The following is a 15,442-nucleotide window of genomic DNA, read 5'->3' on the forward strand; positions in this document are numbered from 1 at the left end:
GGGAAGAGGAACCTGACTTTCAGCAGGGTCACAATCTTGCTGTGTAGCGTGCACGGGGAATTTTGCGTTATGGGTCAATGTACCAGCAGACTCATCTATCAGTGGCTGGGCAATGGGCAGGATGACGAGGAAACACAGATATAGGCCCAAAGAATAAAGTTGGCTAAATGCAGTTCAAAATTGGTAACACAGGACTAACCAGGGGGCATTGCAGTGGAGGACAACTGGAATGAGAGGCTGACACAGAGAGTAGGCCCAAATCAGTAAGTATTCTAAATGCAGTTCAAAATTGGCAACCGTAGTAAACAGGCGGCACAGCTTTGTTCAGTAGAGGAGAACAGCAAGGTGTGGCATACACCGATAGTAGGCCCCAACCCAACTAGTAGGCCAAATGCAGTCTAACATTAACAACTACTTAACGAGAGCCTGAAAATGGAATTTCAGGACAGGAAACCAGGAGAACAGCAAGGAGTGGCAGACACCGATAGTAGGCCCCAAACCAACTAGTACGCCAAATGCAGTTGTTCCATTTAACCACAATTTAATGAGAGCCTGAAGATAGAAGCTCAGGAAAGGCAACCTGGAGAACACCTTGGAGTGTAACACACCATCTCTCTACACCCCATACCCAATTTGTAGGCCTAATGCAGTGTAGTTTCCAACAACTACTAAACGAGAGCCGGAAGATCGAAGCTCAGGAAAGGCAACCTGGAGAACACCTTGGAGTGGAACACACCATCTCTCTACACCCCATACCCAATTTGTAGGCCTAATGCAGTGTAGTTTCCAAGAACTACTAAACGAGAGCCGGAAGATCGAAGCTCAGGAAAGGCAACCTGGAGAACACCTTGGAGTGGAACACACCGTCTCTCTACACCCCATACCCAATTTGTAGGCCTAATGCAGTGTAGTTTCCAACAACTACTAAACGAGAGCATTAAGATCGCAGCAATGGCGAGGAAACCTGGGGAACACCTTGGAGTGTAACACACCATCTCTCTACACCCCATACCCAATTAGTAGGCCTAATGCAGTGTAGTTTCCAACAACTACTAAACGAGAGCCGGAAGATCGAAGCAATGGAGAGGCAACCTGGAGAACACCTTGGAGTGGAACACACCATCTCTCTACACCCCATACCCAATTTGTAGGCCTAATGCAGTGTAGTTTCCAACAACTACTAAACGAGAGCCGGAAGATCGAAGCAATGGAGAGGAAACCTGGGGAACACCTTGGAGTGGAACACACCATCTCTCTACACCCCATACCCAATTTGTAGGCCTAATGCAGTGTAGTTTCCAACAACTACTAAACGAGAGCCGGAAGATTGAAGCAATGGAGAGGAAACCTGGGGAACACCTTGGAGTGGAACACACCATCTCTCTACACCCCATACCCAATTTGTAGGCCTAATGCAGTGTAGTTTCCAACAACAACTAAACGAGAGCCGGAAGATCGAAGCTCAGGAAAGGCAACCTGGAGAACACCTTGGAGTGGAACACACCATCTCTCTACACCCCATACCCAATTTGTAGGCCTAATGCAGTGTAGTTTCCAACAACTACTAAACGAGAGCCGGAAGATTGAAGCAATGGAGAGGAAACCTGGGGAACACCTTGGAGTGGAACACACCATCTCTCTACACCCCATACCCAATTTGTAGGCCTAATGCAGTGTAGTTTCCAACAACTACTAAACGAGAGCCGGAAGATCGAAGCTCAGGAAAGGCAACCTGGAGAACACCTTGGAGTGGAACACACCATCTCTCTACACCCCATACCCAATTTGTAGGCCTAATGCAGTGTAGTTTCCAACAACTACTAAACGAGAGCCGGAAGATCGAAGCAATGGAGAGGAAACCTGGGGAACACCTTGGAGTGCAACACACCATCTCTCTACACCCCATACCCAATTTGTAGGCCTAATGCAGTGTAGTTTCCAAGAACTACTAAACGAGAGCCGGAAGATCGAAGCAATGGAGAGGCAACCTGGAGAACACCTTGGAGTGGAACACACCATCTCTCTACACCCCATACCCAATTTGTAGGCCTAATGCAGTGTAGTTTCCAAGAACTACTAAACGAGAGCCGGAAGATCGAAGCAATGGAGAGGCAACCTGGAGAACACCTTGGAGTGGAACACACCATCTCTCTACACCCCATACGCAATTTGTAGGCCTAATGCAGTGTAGTTTCCAACAACTACTAAACAAGAGCCGGAAGATCGAAGCTCAGGAAAGGCAACCTGGAGAACACCTTGGAGTGGAACACACCATCTCTCTACACCCCATACCCAATTTGTAGGCCTAATGCAGTGTAGTTTCCAAGAACTACTAAACGAGAGCCGGAAGATCGAAGCAATGGAGAGGCAACCTGGAGAACACCTTGGAGTGGAACACACCATCTCTCTACACCCCATACCCAATTTGTAGGCCTAATGCAGTGTAGTTTCCAACAACTACTAAACGAGAGCCGGAAGATCGAAGCTCAGGAAAGGCAACCTGGAGAACACCTTGGAGTGGAACACACCATCTCTCTACACCCCATACCCAATTTGTAGGCCTAATGCAGTGTAGTTTCCAAGAACTACTAAACGAGAGCCGGAAGATCGAAGCAATGGAGAGGCAACCTGGAGAACACCTTGGAGTGGAACACACCATCTCTCTACACCCCATACCCAATTTGTAGGCCTAATGCAGTGTAGTTTCCAACAACTACTAAACGAGAGCCGGAAGATCGAAGCTCAGGAAAGGCAACCTGGAGAACACCTTGGAGTGGAACACACCATCTCTCTACACCCCATACCCAATTTGTAGGCCTAATGCAGTGTAGTTTCCAAGAACTACTAAACGAGAGCCGGAAGATCGAAGCAATGGAGAGGAAACCTGGGGAACACCTTGGAGTGGAACACACCATCTCTCTACACCCCATACCCAATTTGTAGGCCTAATGCAGTGTAGTTTCCAACAACTACTAAACGAGAGCCGGAAGATCGAAGCAATGGAGAGGAAACCTGGGGAACACCTTGGAGTGGAACACACCATCTCTCTACACCCCATACCCAATTTGTAGGCCTAATGCAGCGTAGTTTCCAACAACTACTAAACGAGAGCCGGAAGATCGAAGCTCAGGAAAGGCAACCTGGAGAACACCTTGGAGTGGAACACACCATCTCTCTACACCCCATACCCAATTTGTAGGCCTAATGCAGTGTAGTTTCCAACAACTACTAAACGAGAGCTGGAAGATCGAAGCAATGGAGAGGAAACCTGGGGAACACCTTGGAGTGCAACACACCATCTCTCTACACCCCATACCCAATTTGTAGGCCTAATGCAGTGTAGTTTCCAAGAACTACTAAACGAGAGCCGGAAGATCGAAGCAAAGGAGAGGCAACCTGGAGAACACCTTGGAGTGGAACACACCATCTCTCTACACCCCATACCCAATTTGTAGGCCTAATGCAGTGTAGTTTCCAAGAACTACTAAACGAGAGCCGGAAGATCGAAGCAATGGAGAGGCAACCTGGAGAACACCTTGGAGTGGAACACACCATCTCTCTACACCCCATACGCAATTTGTAGGCCTAATGCAGTGTAGTTTCCAACAACTACTAAACAAGAGCCGGAAGATCGAAGCTCAGGAAAGGCAACCTGGAGAACACCTTGGAGTGGAACAAACCATCTCTCTACACCCCATACCCAATTTGTAGGCCTAATGCAGTGTAGTTTCCAAGAACTACTAAACGAGAGCCGGAAGATCCAAGCAATGGAGAGGCAACCTGGAGAACACCTTGGAGTGGAACACACCATCTCTCTACACCCCATACCCAATTTGTAGGCCTAATGCAGTGTAGTTTCCAACAACTACTAAACGAGAGCCGGAAGATCGAAGCTCAGGAAAGGCAACCTGGAGAACACCTTGGAGTGGAACACACCATCTCTCTACACCCCATACCCAATTTGTAGGCCTAATGCAGTGTAGTTTCCAAGAACTACTAAACGAGAGCCGGAAGATCGAAGCAATGGAGAGGCAACCTGGAGAACACCTTGGAGTGGAACACACCATCTCTCTACACCCCATACCCAATTTGTAGGCCTAATGCAGTGTAGTTTCCAACAACTACTAAACGAGAGCCGGAAGATCGAAGCTCAGGAAAGGCAACCTGGAGAACACCTTGGAGTGGAACACACCATCTCTCTACACCCCATACCCAATTTGTAGGCCTAATGCAGTCTAGTTTCCAAGAACTACTAAACGAGAGCCGGAAGATCGAAGCAATGGAGAGGAAACCTGGGGAACACCTTGGAGTGGAACACACCATCTCTCTACACCCCATACCCAATTTGTAGGCCTAATGAAGCGTAGTTTCCAACAACTACTAAACGAGAGCCGGAAGATCGAAGCTCAGGAAAGGCAACCTGGAGAACACCTTGGAGTGGAACACACCATCTCTCTACACCCCATACCCAATTTGTAGGCCTAATGCAGTGTAGTTTCCAACAACTACTAAACGAGAGCTGGAAGATCGAAGCTCAGGAAAGGCAACCTGGGGAACACCTTGGAGTGCAACACACCATCTCTCTACACCCCATACCCAATTTGTAGGCCTAATGCAGTGTAGTTTCCAAGAACTACTAAACGAGAGCCGGAAGATCGAAGCAATGGAGAGGCAACCTGGAGAACACCTTGGAGTGGAACACACCATCTCTCTACACCCCATACCCAATTTGTAGGCCTAATGCAGTGTAGTTTCCAACAACTACTAAACGAGAGCCGGAAGATCGAAGCAATGGAGAGGAAACCTGGGGAACACCTTGGAGTGGAACACACCATCTCTCTACACCCCATACCCAATTTGTAGGCCTAATGAAGCGTAGTTTCCAACAACTACTAAACGAGAGCCGGAAGATCGAAGCTCAGGAAAGGCAACCTGGAGAACACCTTGGAGTGGAACACACCATCTCTCTACACCCCATACCCAATTTGTAGGCCTAATGCAGTGTAGTTTCCAACAACTACTAAACGAGAGCTGGAAGATCGAAGCTCAGGAAAGGCAACCTGGAGAACACCTTGGAGTGGAACACACCATCTCTCTACACCCCATACCCAATTTGAAGGCCTAATGCAGTGTAGTTTCCAAGAACTACTAAACGAGAGCCGGAAGATCGAAGCAATGGAGAGGCAACCTGGAGAACACCTTGGAGTGGAACACACCATCTCTCTACACCCCATACCCAATTTGTAGGCCTAATGCAGCGTAGTTTCCAACAACTACTAAACGAGAGCATTAAGATCGCAGCAATGGCGAGGAAACCTGGGGAACACCTTGGAGTGGAACACACCATCTCTCTACACCCCATACCCAATTTGTAGGCCTAATGCAGTGTAGTTTCCAACAACTACTAAACGAGAGCCGGAAAATCGAAGCAATGGAGAGGAAACCTGGGGAACACCTTGGAGTGGAACACACCATCTCTCTACACCCCATACCCAATTTGTAGGCCTAATGCAGTGTAGTTTTCTACAACTACTAAACGAGAGTCGGAAGACCGAAGCAATGTGGACGAAACCTGGGGCACACCTTGGGGCGGCAGACACAGTTAGTAGGCCCTACCAAAGTTGTACCCCCAATGCAGTTTTAAAATTCCTAGAGGCTGAAAACAAGACTATTGATGCACAGCTTTTTTCAAAGGAACACAGCTGAATTGAGTGGCGCAGACAGACACAGGTAGTAGGACTTAAACCAAAAATGTGGCTCACTGCAGCTTAAAAAAGTTACAGGGGTACACAAGCAGCAGTGCTCTGGGCAGTGGAGGACAATTTCAATAGTGGACCACAGACAGACTTTGTACGCCTACTATTAAAAAAGGATGCTCTATGCAATTAAAAATAGGTTCCAGGGGTCCACGGGCAGCAGTGGTGTGGTCAGTGGACGAGTATTGGAAGGAGGGACCGCAGACAGGCGTAGTAGGCCTAACATAACAAAATTAGGCTGTAGACACTGTAAAATTGGTTCCAGGGGTACACGGGCAGCAGTGGTGTGGTCAGCGGAGGAAAATTGGAATTAGGGACTGCATACAGACTTTGTAGGCTGTCCCCTGTGGACCATGCATCCAACACATTAACCCAGTGCGCCGTAATGGACACGTAACTTTTTGTGGACATGCCTACTGGTCCATGCGTCTCTTGTCAGGTGCACCTTTCTACTGTTTGATTGCCTGAGTGCTATGACAATGCAGACTTTTTCATGCCGCTGGAGGGCTGGGATGGCTTTTCTCGCAAAAGAAATGTCGACTGGGTAGCTTGAACCGTTGCACAGCGTAGTTCATCTGGGCTTTCTAAATATAAAACAAAGAAAAAAAGGAGGCTACATGCCATTTCAGCTGGGTTCCAGGGGTACACGGCCAGCATTGGTCTGGTCAGTGGAGAACTATTGGAAGGAAGGACCGCAGACAGGCTTCGAAGGCCTAACATAATACCAGATGGCTGTAGGCAATTTTAAATTGGTTCCATGGGTACACGGGCAGCAGTGGTGTGGTCAGTGGAGGCCTAGTGGAAGGAGTGACCGCAGACAGGCATCGAAGGCCTAACATAATAACAGATGGCTGTAGGCAATTTTAAATTGGTTCCAGGGGTCCACGGGCAGCAGTGGTGTGGTCAGTGGAGGCCTAGTGGAAGGAGCGACCGCAGACAGGCATCGAAGGCCTAACATAATAACAGATGGCTGTAGGCAATTTTAAATTGGTTCCAGGGGTCCACGGGCAGCAGTGGTGTGGTCAGTGGAGGCCTAGTGGAAGGAGTGACCGCAGACAGGCATCGAAGGCCTAACGTAATAACAGATGGCTGTAGGCAATTTTAAATTGGTTCCAGGGGTACACGGGCAGCAGTGGTGTGGTCAGTGGAGGCCTAGTGGAAGGAGGGACCGCAGACAGGCTTCGAAGGCCTAACATAAAAAAATTGGGCTTGCTGTAGGCAATTTTAAATTGGTTCCAGGGGTACACGGGCAGCAGTGGTGTGGTCAGTGGAGGCCTAGTGGAAGGAGGGACCGCAGACAGGCTTCGAAGGCCTAACATAAAAAAATAGGGCTGTTGGCAATTTAAAATTGGTTCCAGTGGTACAAGGGCAGCAGTACAATGGTCAGTGGAAGCCTAGTGGAAGGAGGGACCGCAGACAGGCTTCGAAGGCCTAACAAAAAAAAATAGGGCTGTTGGCAATTTAAAATTGGTTCCAGTGGTACAAGGGCAGCAGTACAATGGTCAGTGGAGGCCTAGTGGAAGGAGGGACCGCAGACAGGCTTCGAAGGCCCAACATAACAAAAATGTCAATACAATGGTATTGTCAGTGCCAGGCATTGAAGGATGTCAGCACATAGACTAAACATTGGTGGAGCTGTGAGAGATAATTTTGCAAGTGGTAGAGCACTGTTTGAGCTGGGGGGGGGGACTGTCTTGTGGCCGGCGGTACAGGCCCAGGGCCCCTCATATTACAACGGTGTGTCTGACGTTGGGTGCGCACCACCACCGCCAGAGACACTTTATTGTACTATGAGGGACCCAGTGGCAGTGCCGTCGACCAAAAGCGGGCACACCCACCTCTTCAGACAAACAGTACTCTCACGGGTGCTGGCGCCAAGTGGCGATACCACGGCCCCGTGTGGGGAGTTTGGCCATTTAGTGAGGTGTAAACATGTCGTATGCTGGACAATCAGGTGCAGAAAATTACGAGATTGGAAAAGTCATTCAGAATAGTCCACAGGCAAGACCTTTTCATAGGAAAGCTAGGTGTCAGCCGGGCAAGGTGGGGCAAAAGATTTCGAAATCCAGTTGTGGTTCATTTTAATGAAGGTTAGATCATCTACATTTTGGGTAGCCAGACGAGTCCTTTTTTCTGTTAGTATTGAACCTGCAGCACTGAATACTCTTTCTGATAGGACACTAGCTGCCGGGCAAGCAAGCTCCTGCAATGCATATTCTGCCAATTCTGGCCAGGTGTCTAATTTGGATGCCCAGTAATCAAATGGGAATGACGGTTGAGGGAGAACGTCGATAAGGGATGAAAAATAGTTTGTAACCATACTGGACAAATGTTGTCTCCTGTCACTTTGAATTGATGCTGCAGTACCTGTCCTGTCTGCGGTCATAGCAAAATCACTCCACAACCTGGTCAGAAAAGCCCTCTGGCCAACGCCACTTCTGATTTCTGCCCCTCTAACACCTCTGGTCTGCTGGCCCCTGCAGCTCGTGTGAGAACGATCACGGGCGCTGTGTGCAGGGAATGCCAGAAGCAAACGGTCAACAAGAGTTGATTGTTTGGTTGCTAATATTATTTCCAAGTTGTCATGTGGCATTATATTTTGCAATTTGCCTTTATAGCGAGGATCAAGGAGGCAGGCCAACCAGTAATCGTCATCGTTCATCATTTTAGTTATGCGTGTGTCCCTTTTGAGGATACGTAAGGCATAATCCGCCATGTGGGCCAAAGTTCCAGTTCTCAAATCTGCGGTTGTGCTTGGTTGAGGGGCAGTTTCAGGCAAATCCACGTCACTTGTGTCCCTCCAAAAACCAGAACCCGGCCTTGCCGCGCCAACAATTTCCAGTGGCCCCGGAAAAGCTTCCTCATTAAAAATATAATCATCCCCATCATCCTCCTCGTCCTCCTCCTCCTCTTTGCCCGCTACCTCGTCCTGTACACTGCCCTGGCCAGACAATGGCTTACTGTCATCAAGGCTTTCCTCTTCCTCAGCTGCAGACGCCTGATCCTTTATGTGCGTCAAACTTTGCATCAGCAGACGCATTAGGGGGATGCTCATGCTTATTATGGCGTTGTCTGCACTAACCAGCCGTGTGCATTCCTCAAAACACTGAAGGACTTGACACATGTCTTGAATCTTCGACCACTGCACACCTGACAACTCCATGTCTGCCATCCTACTGCCTGCCCGTGTATGTGTATCCTCCCACAAAAACATAACAGCCCGCCTCTGTTCGCACAGTCTCTGAAGCATGTGCAGTGTTGAGTTCCACCTTGTTGCAACGTCTATGATTAGGCGATGCTGGGGAAGGTTCAAAGAACGCTGATAGGTCTGCATACGGCTGGAGTGTACGGGCGAACGGCGGATATGCGAGCAAAGTCTGCGCACTTTGAGGAGCAGGTCGGATAACCCCGGATAACTTTTCAGGAAGCACTGCACCACCAGGTTTAAGGTGTGAGCCAGGCAAGGAATGTGTTTCAGTTGGGAAAGGGAGATGGCAGCCATGAAATTCCTTCCGTTATCACTCACTACCTTGCCTGCCTCAAGATCTACAGTGCCCAGCCACGACTGCGTTTCTTTCTGCAAGAACTCGGACAGAATTTCCGCGGTGTGTCTGTTGTCGCCCAAACACTTCATAGCCAATACAGCCTGCTGACGTTTGCCAGTAGCTGCCCCATAATGGGAGACCTGGTGTGCAACAATGGCAGCTGCGGATGGAGTAGTTGTGCGACTGCGGTCTGTGGACGAGCTCTCGCTTCTGCAGGAAGACGAGGAGGAGGAGGAGGGGGTGCGAACGGCTACAGCCAACTGTTTCCTAGACCGTGGGCTAGGCAGAACTGTCCCAAAATTGCTGTCCCCTGTGGACCCTGCATCCACAACATTCACCCAGTGTGCCGTGATGGACACGTAACGTCCCTGGCCATGCCTACTGGTCCATGCATCTGTTGTCAGGTGCACCTTTGTGCTCACAGATTGCCTGAGTGCATGGACGATGCGCTCTTTAACATGCTGGTGGAGGGCTGGGATGGCTTTTCTGGAAAAAAAAGTGTCGACTGGGTAGCTCGTAGCGTGGTACAGCGTAGTCCATCAGGGCTTTGAAAGCTTCGCTTTCAACTAACCGGTAGGGCATCATCTCTAACGAGATTAGTCTAGCTATGTGGGCGTTCAAACCCTGTGTACGTGGATGCGAAGCTAAGTACTTCCTTTTTCTAACCATAGTCTCATGTAGGGTGAGCTGGACTGGAGAGCTGGAGATCGTGGAACTAGCGGGGGTGCCGGTGGACATGGCAGACTGAGAGACGGTGGGAGATGGTATTGTTGCCGCCGGTGCCCTAGATGCAGTGTTTCCTGTTATGAAGGCAATCCAGTGACACAGTGTGCCAGCAATCAGAGCACATACAGTGATCTGACAATAACCCAAAAACAATAGAACGAGCTCTGAGACGTGGAATCTCTGTAGACCGCAATACCTGAACCTATCCTAAACGCAACTAAAGGCAGCTGTGGATTGCGCCTGACACTACCTATGCAACTCGGCACAGCCTGAGAAACTGACTAGCCTGAAGATAGAAAAACAAGCCTGGCTTGCCTCAGAGAAATACCCCAAAGGAAAAGGCAGCCCCCCACATATAATGACTGTGAGTAAGATGAAAAGACAAAACGTAGGGATGAAATAGATTCAGCAAAGTGAGGCCCGATATTCTAGATAGAGCGAGGATAGCAAAGAGAACTTTGCAGTCTACAAAAAACCCTAAAGCAAAAAACCACGCAAAGGGGGCAAAAAGACCCACCGTGCCGAACTAACGGCACGGCGGTACACCCTTTGCGTCTCAGAGCTTCCAGCAAAACGAATAGACAAGCTGGACAGAAAAAATAGCAACAAAAGCAAAGAAGCACTTATCTAAGCAGAGCAGCAGGCCACAGGAAAGATCCAGAAGCTCAGATCCAACACTGGAACATTGACAAGGAGCAAGGAAGACAGAATCAGGTGGAGTTAAATAACAAAGCAGCCAACGAGCTCACCAGAACACCTGAGGGAGGAAGCTCAGAAGCTGCAGTACCACTTGTGACCACAGGAGTGAATTCAGCCACAGAATTCACAACAGTTTCCTACTACGAAACTGGAGATTCCCTGACCCTGACTGCTTTGGCCTGGCAAAGAAACCTGCACAGATACTGCAGGTGGTGCGCAAAATGGTGGCCCTACACTGCCGGAAGGGATGTTGCGTTGATGACTAGCTTCATTGGCCGAGGGTGCTACAACCTTAAGGGACGTTTGGTAGTTAGTCCAAGCTTGCAAATGCATGGTGGTTAAATGTCTATGCATGCAACTTGTATTGAGACTTTTCAGATTCTGCCCTCTGCTTAAGGTAGTTGAACATTTTTGACAGATGACTTTGCGCTGATCAATTGGATGTTGTTTAAAAAAATGCCAGACTGCACTCTTTCTAGCATCGGATACCTTTTCAGGCATTGCAGACTGAGCTTTAACCGGATGGCCACGCTGTCCTCCAACAGGTTTTGGCTTTGCCACGCGTTTTGGGCAAGATACGGGCCCGGCAGATGGAACCTGTTGCGATGTTGATGCCTGCTGCGGCCCCTCCTCCTCCGCTTCAGAACTGCTGCCGCCTGCACCCTGTTCCCCCAATGGCTGCCAATCGGGGTCAAGAACTGGGTCATCTATTACCTCTTCTTGTAGCTCGTGTGCAACTTCGTCTGTGTCACTGTGTCGGTCGGTGGTATAGCGTTCGTGATGGGGCAACATAGTCTCATCAGGGTCTGATTCTTGATCATTACCCTGCGAGGGCAATGTTGTGGTCTGAGTCAAAGGACCAGCATAGTAGTCTGGCTGTGGCTGTGCATCAGTGCACTCCATGTCAGATTCAACTTGTAATGGGCATGGCCTGTTAACTGCTTCACTTTCTAAGCCAGGGACGGTATGTGTAAAGAGCTCCATGGAGTAACCCGTTGTGTCGCCTGCTGCATTCTTCTCTGTTGTTGTTTTTGCTGAAGAGGACAAGGAAGCGACTTGTCCCTGACCGTGAACATCCACTAACGACGCACTGCTTTTACATTTACCAGTTTCACGAGAGGAGGCAAAAGAGCTAGAGGCTGAGTCAGCAAGATAAGCCAAAACTTGCTCTTGCTGCTCCGGCTTTAAAAGTGGTTTTCCTACTCCCAGAAAAGGGAGCGTTCGAGGCCTTGTGTAGCCAGACAATGAACCTGGCTCCACAGCTCCAGACTTAGGTGCAATATTTTTTTTCCCACGACCACCTGATGCTCCACCACTACCACTACCCTCATTACCAGCTGACAATGAACGCCCCCGGCCACGACCTCTTCCACCAGACTTCCTCATTGTTTTAAAAACGTAACCAAACTAACGGTATTTGTTGCTGTCACACAACTTACACGGTGAGCTATAACTTCAGTATGATTTAGCTACCCCTTTACAGGTGGGTGAGACCGCAAGGAAAAGCAGGCACAATGTTACTCACTCTGTTTTTGGTGGCACCAAATGAGAGAGATGCCACACACGCAGGACTGTCACTGAAGCACAAATGTTAATATTAATCTCCCACTGTTTTTTTTTTTTTTTTTTTCAGGGAGACTTTAGAAACAAAATGAAATAAAATGATTTTTTCAGGAAGAATTTAGAAACCAAATAACATAAAATGATTTTTCCAATGACAATTTAGAAACCAAATAAAAAAAAAAAAATTAAAAAAAAAAAAAGGCTTTCTATGCCCCACTGAATGAGAGATGCCACACACAGGAGTCAGGAGTGGCACACAAGCCCAGAGGCCAATATTGTTCTCCCAATGATTGATGTAGTGATTTTTTCAGGTAGATTTTGGAACCCAAATCAAGCAAAAAAAATAATAGGCTTTCTATGGCCCACAATTGGAGAGAGAGAGAGAGAGAGAGAGAGAGATAGCACACCCAGGAGTCAAGACTGACACACAAGCAGAAAGGGCAATATTAATCTCCCACTGTGTTGTTTTTTTTTTTTTTTTCAGGGAGACTTTAGAAAAAAAAATAATAAAAAAAAATGATTTTTTCAGGAAGAATTTAGAAACCAAATAAAATAAAATTATTTTTTCAGGGAGAATTTAGAAAACAAATAAAACAAAAAATAGGCTTTCTATGGCCCACTGAGTGAGAGATGACGCACACAGGAGTCAGGAGTGGCACACAAGCCCAGAGGCCAATATTGTTCTCCCACTTTTTTTTTTTTTTTTCAGGGAAAATTTATGAACCCAATAAAAAAAATAATAAATAGGCTTTCTATGGCCCACTATCTGAGAGAGAGAGATGGCACGCTTAGGACTGGCACACAAGCCCAAAGGCCAATATTAATCTCCCTTTTTTTTTTCAGGGAGAATTTATAAAACCAAAAAAAAATAAATAAATAGGCTTTCTATGGCCCACTATCTGAGAGACAGATGGCACGCTTAGGACTGGCACACAAGCCCAAAGGCAAATATTAATCTCCCACTGATTGATTTATTGATTTTTTCAGGTAGAATTTAGAACCCAAATAAAGCAAAAAAAAAAAAAGGCTTTCTATGGCCCACTGAGTGAGTGATGATGCACACAGGAGTCAGGAGTGGCACACAAGCCCTGAGGCCAATATTTTTCTCCCACTGATTGATGTAGTGATTTTTTCAGGTAGATTTTGGAACCCAAATCAAGCAAAAAAAAAAAATAGGCTTTCTATGGCCCACTGAGTGAGTGATGATGCACACAGGAGTCAGGAGTTGCACACAAGCCCTGAGGCCAATATTTTTCTCCCACTGATTGATGTAGTGATTTTTTCAGGTAGATTTTGGAACCCAAATCAAGCAAAAAAAAAAAATAGGCTTTCTATGGCCCACTGAGTGAGTGATGATGCACACAGGAGTCAGGAGTGGCACACAAGCCCTGAGGCCAATATTTTTCTCCCACTGATTGATGTAGTGATTTTTTCAGGTAGATTTTAGAGCCCAAATCAAGCAAAAAAATAAATAGGCTTTCTATGGCCCACTGAGTGAGAGATGACACAGACAGGGATGGCACTCTAGCAGAAATGCCAATTTTAATCTCCCACAAAAAAAAAAAAAAGGAACTGTCCTTCAATTACTATCTCCCTGCAGTAATCTCAGCCAGGTATGGCAGGCAGCAATAAGGAGTGGACTGATGCACAAATTAAATAAAAAGTGTGGACAAACAAACAAGATAGCTGTGCAGAAAGGAAGGAACAAGAGGATTTGTGCTTTGAAAAAAAGCAGTTGGTTTGCACAGCGGCGTACACACAGCAATGCAGCTATCAGGGAGCCTTCTAGGGCAGCCCAATGAGCTACAGCGCTGAGAAAAAAAAAATGTAGCTTCCACTGTCCCTGCACACCGAAGGTGGTGTTGGACAGTGCAAATCGCTACAGCACAAGCGGTTTGGTGGTTAATGGACCCTGCCTAACGCTATCCCTGCTTCTGACGAAGCGGCAGCAACCTCTCCCTATGCTCAGATCAGCAGCAGTAAGATGGCGGTCGGCGGGAACGCCCCTTTATAGCCCTGTGACGCCGCAGACAGCAAGCCAATCACTGCAATGCCCTTCTCTAAGATGGTGGGGACCAGGACCTATGTCATCACGCTGCCCACACTCTGCGTTTACCTTCATTGGCTGAGAAATGGCGCTTTTCGCGTCATTGAAACGCGACTTTGGCGCGAAAGTCGCGTACCGCATGGCCGACCCCGCACAGGGGTCGGATCGGGTTTCATGAAACCCGACTTTGCCAAAAGTCGGCGACTTTTGAAAATGAACGACCCGTTTCGCTCAACCCTAGTGTCAGTTATCAGTCATAGAATCATGTAACCACCATGTTTCCCCAAACATAAGACACGGTCTTTTATTAATTTTTTTGTTCGTGCTTATTTTCAGGGAATATCTTATGAACAACAATCTACATTTATTTTAGAACAAAAAAAATAAACATTTATTTAAATGCAGTCATGTCCAAAGCCAAACCAAAGCCTTTGCTCTCCTGCCAGCTGCCCATTCACAGACCAGTCCTTCCAGCTGAGGAATTAACCCTTTCACCTCGAATCCTGCTTTCATCTTCCTGACCAGGTCAATTATTTCAATTCTGACCACTGTCATTTTATGAGGTTATAACTCTGGAACGCTTCAGTGAATCTCACTGATTGTGACAACGTTTTGTACTTCATGATAGTGGTAAAATGTCTTAGGTATGACTTATGTTTATTTGTGAAAAAATCGGAAATGTGGAGAAAATGTTGAAAATTTAGCAATTTTCAAATCTTTAATTTTTATGCCCTTAAATAGAAGAGTCATGTGTAGGATGCTAGCAGGTGCATAAGATGCAGTGACACACAGGAGGCAGAACAAAGGTTAACAGGTTCTTTATATATAGAAACAGTAATGGTACAAGCAGAGGGGTAAAGCATGTAATTGGAGGATAGGAGAAAGTCCAATGCAATAGAATATAACTGGTTAACTAATCAGTCCCTGTGCGCTGAAGGAAGGTGGCTGGAAGATCCCTTGTCGTCGCCGCAGACGGCGCGAGATGTCTCTGATCCGGTCCCGCAGATGAGCAATGCACTTTCTTCTTGCGACGACTAATCCTCCGGGTTCTTCGGCATGTGATCTCCTGATCCGTGCACCCGATAGAGTAGAGGTGATGGTCGGTG

The sequence above is a fragment of the Ranitomeya imitator genome, chromosome 2 (genome assembly GCF_032444005.1).
Source record: "Ranitomeya imitator isolate aRanImi1 chromosome 2, aRanImi1.pri, whole genome shotgun sequence".
In the NCBI taxonomy this organism is placed as follows: Eukaryota; Metazoa; Chordata; class Amphibia; order Anura; family Dendrobatidae; genus Ranitomeya; species Ranitomeya imitator.